Source organism: Myotis davidii, unplaced genomic scaffold, assembly GCF_000327345.1.
Source record: "Myotis davidii unplaced genomic scaffold, ASM32734v1 scaffold111, whole genome shotgun sequence".
In the NCBI taxonomy this organism is placed as follows: domain Eukaryota; kingdom Metazoa; phylum Chordata; class Mammalia; order Chiroptera; family Vespertilionidae; genus Myotis; species Myotis davidii.
The window spans coordinates 3203992-3208499 of NW_006284347.1; positions in this window are offsets into that span (position 1 = coordinate 3203992).

Below are 4508 nucleotides of genomic sequence, written 5' to 3' on the forward strand. Positions count from 1 at the left end.
AGGATAAAATAGCTAATAAAATGATACTTAGTTGATCCTTTGCATGAGAAAAACTGTTGTAAAAATATATCATTTTAGCCCAGACAGCATGGCTCAGTGGTTGAGCATCAACATATGAACCAGGAGATCACAGTTCGATTCCAGTCAGGGCACATGCCCGGGTTTTAGGCTTGGTCCTCAATCGGGGGCATACAGGAGGAAGCCAAGCAGTGATTCTTTCTCATCATTGATGTTTCTTTCTATCTCTCTCTCCCTCTCCCTTCCTCTCCAAAAATCAACATATATATAAATTTAAAATGTATATAATACATTTTTATGTATATAATTTTATATCTGGAAAAGGGCCAGATGATTTTGAAACATATCAAGAAACAAAGATCCCCCAAATAAGGAGAAAGCTAGTGGCAAAGCCAGAAATGGAACTTCGGTCTCTTGACTCACAGATCAGTGCTCATATCTCTATATCCAAAAGAATCCGCTCTGAAGTTATTCTAAGCAACTATTCATGTTGCTGAATTCAAGGTAGCCCCTGCCAATGTATTCAAAGCCTGTGTATGAAAAGACAGTTCTTTCTCAGACTTAACAAAAAAGGGGAAATTTTCCCTTGTGTATCCTGGCTAACTGCTCCATGCTCACAAGCCTGATGAACAGCAGTCACTGAAACTCAGTTGTCTTTGTACCCAGCGTCATACAGAACCTATTTTCAACAAGCTCGTAAGAATGGCCAAGCTATCATTTCATTCACTACCCTCCCTCCTACTTCTTCCCATGAAGACGTTTTAGGAATAAGATAGTTAATGAACCAAAGTGGGAAACAAAGAAGGGTTAGGAGGAAATTTTACTTTAAATGCAAGATAAAACACACATCACCAAAAAGAAAGAAAACACATCAAGAGCCCAATGTGAAAAGGAGTCAGCAACACTGCTCCCCTAGCATCCTGCCCTTTGAACCACAGTCTTGCTCCTCCAGGGGATATTAGCTTGGAGCTGGCTGGCAGGAAGGCAGTATGACTAATCTGCCTTAAACAAGGCACAAGAAAGCCATCTTGTGTCACCGAGAAAATAACCAAGGATCATGATACCAGCCCAACTTCACATCTTCCAAAGCCACTCGACCTTCTACTTTCAGAGCAGAATTTCCCAACCCCCCGAGCAGTTCCCAGACCCCAAACCCACCTTCAATCACCTTTGGGCCCACAGAAGATGAACTTCCCATCCCAACCACACCCACCTTGTTTTAGAGAAATCCACTACCTAAGAACTAGTAACTATAGTGCATGACTAGATTCAATTTCTTATATAAATCCCTGCTCTGTTTGCTATAATTAGCCATACTGTTCTAGTGGAAAGTCTCTCACAGTGTGCATGAGGATCTGAGTGTATTCTGAAAAAACAGCCACATTACTCAATTCCCATTCAAGTTCTTGTCTTCTAAGCCACTAGGAAGTTGCCTTGAATTAATAGTTCGCTTTTAATACATTTATGGGGAGTGCACTTTGCTGCCTGCAATTCATTCATACTCAAATCACAGAATGACAACTGCCTTTAGGGGTAGAAAGCTGTACGGCAGGAAAAAAGAAGGCACACTATCAGACAACCCCACACATACCACACGATACAAGATAATTAAGTGAGCAAAATGTAAAATCTGAAGAACCAACCATGACAAAGTCAAGTTTCTGGTATAAGGTATCTATGAACACTGCCACTGGCCTTCCTGCTACAGGTATATCCCAGAGATGCCCTCTGACCCAATCCATACTCCTCACCCGCTGGAACAGCAAACTCACTGTTGACTTCTAGGAAAAAGTCATCACTTAGCTCCTTCCTGAAATTGCTGTCTCTTTCTCTCTCTCTCTCCCTCTCTCTCTCTTTTAATTTTGTTAAGTGCCCAGTAGGTGCCAGCAACTAGAGATTTCCTGGAACTTCAAAGCAACAAATCTGGAAGATATAAGTGGAGAAGAAATGTCCAAAGGTTAAAAGCAGAATTTGAGGCACAGCCCTGGAAAACAGGGATAAGAAAATCCACTAGGGTAGAACTTGAACTTTCCCGAGAAAAGGTTGACCAATTATATCAACAATTAAGTCAGTGAGGTAGTGGCTTTGAGTATAAATCACACAGAGGAGTAGGCCCTAGTTGTGAAAGAGAGACAGCCTGGATCTTCTTGGTGGGTTTGTCATTGACACTGGTAGGGCTCAGCTGTTGCTTCTGTTGTAATCATAGGGTCTCGCACTGCTCCTACTATGTCCAACAATAATTTAGCAGACTTGAGAGTCAGTTAGGACTCCAATCCTGGCTCTGCCATAGCATTAACTTTGAGCACATTATTCTGTTCATTCATTCAACAAATATTTATTAAGCAGCTATTATGAGTCAAACACTCTTGTAGACACTGGGGATTCAGCAAAAGGCAAAAGCTCTTGTCTTCATACAGCCTATCAAATTCTTTGAACGTTAGTTTCCTCATCTATAAAATTTGAATAATACACCTACCTCTATGGACAGTATGAAATAAGAGGCATAAAGCACCTAGCATATAGTATACTCAATAAATGGTGTCCTTCACAGAATACAGAGCAAACCTATCCAGGACCCCCAACTAGAGTGTAAGCTACAAATGAGAACTATCTATAATTCACTTCTATATCCCAGTGCCTCTTCACATCGTAGATGCTCAATAAATATTTCACAGATCAATAAATAAGTATTCAATCAATAGTAGCCATTATTATGGTGACTGTTCATCATTACTCTTCCCCAAGCTACTGAGGTTCTATTACCTAAAAGGGCAACAGGGCATTAAAGGCTTTTCTTAAAAAGAAAAGCAAGATGTGCCCTGGTCAGGTAGCTCAGCTGGTTAGGATGTCATCCTGATATGCCAAGTTGTGAGTTTGATCCCCAATCAGGGCACATTCAAGAAGCAATCAATGAATACATAATAAGTGAACAACAAATATCTCTATCTATCTATCTATCTATCTATCTATCTATGTATCTATCTCCTCCTTCCTCCCTCCCTCCTTCTCCCTTCCTCACTCTCTCTAAAATCAATCAGTAAATAAAAAGAAAAGCAAGATTCACTCCACCATATGTCTTCAGGCTTCTACAACATGAAAACAAATGTTATCGAGCATAAGTATTCCAATTCGGAGACTCTATCAGTACAAAAACCTGCATGGACAGCTATTGTAGATGCCTGCCTTCTTTCCTAAGTACAAAGTAAGGACAAGTTGGCTTGGCTTCAGGTTGATCCCAAAGACACTTCAAAAGTAAGTTAAATACAGTTTAGCAGATATGCTAAAAGATTATCAGTAAAGATAAGCCAAAGAAAAGTGCTACATAAACAATCATAAAATTTTGATGAATTCACACAACGAAGGTTTATTTCTTGGTCACAATGTAAGTCCAATGTCAGCTGACTGAAAGCTTTGCTCATTTAGTAACTCAGGGACCCAGGCAGATGGAGACTCCATTTCAACAGGTGCTTCCTCGACCATCATGCAGTAGAAAAGAGTGCTGGGTGGTCTCACTCTGAAAATTAAGTGTTAGGCATAGAAGTGACACAAGTCACTTCCAACATATGCCTGGAAAGAGAGGAAAAGCAGCTGTGGGAACATCAACAGTCTCTACCACCGATGATACTAAAACACAAAAAGCTGTGGAATAATAAAGGGATTTGTCCCAGAGAATGTTCTAATAAAACATCTGGACAGCTCTAAGGTTCACATAATCCTGGACCTGAGAGGCTGTGTCAGATCATTTTAGAACAGTGGCCTCAACATAAAGATGCCTCAGACAACATAAACCTGGACCCTGAATTTCCAGAGCAACTCTGCTTTTTTCTATAAATATACTGAGGGTCCGGATAAGCTTTCATTTAGGGAACAAAAAAGTGTCTACAGCTGAAAAACATTTGAAAAACCACAAATGTAAATCAAATCCTTTATTTTAGAGATTAAAAAAGTAGAGAGAACGGGGGGTGGGGGAGGGGACAGGAAGTTAAAGTGACCCCACCTCACCCCCAGGAAAGCTCCAGAATGTTTAGCAGATGTAGAAATAAGTCCACTGACACAATGTGTTGTTCCATTGCACCACCCTCTGGCTTTACCCTTCATCTCAGCTACCTTGAACTGGCACAAAGAAGCCAGACCTAGACCAAAATCATGTCATAGGGGTTTGTTTATCAAGGGTTCAATACATGGTATGGATGATAAGTAGAAGTCCCCACCCTACTGCACTAAATAACGATTCACATCCTATTAGCAATTCCCTGTATTACCCATTCCCTACTTCCTGGCAAATGTGAAGCCATTAGTAGACGTTAATACTAACCTTCAGGAGACTTTCATTTTTGTTCTCAGATTACAGGTTAACAGCCAACTATGATATGTGTTCACTCAATTCCATTTCCTTGCGGTCCCAGCTTTGCTTTATACCCAGCTTTTCCTCCACCTTCATTCACACTGAAGCATTGGATACCCCAACATACTTAAGCTCAATGGTCTCC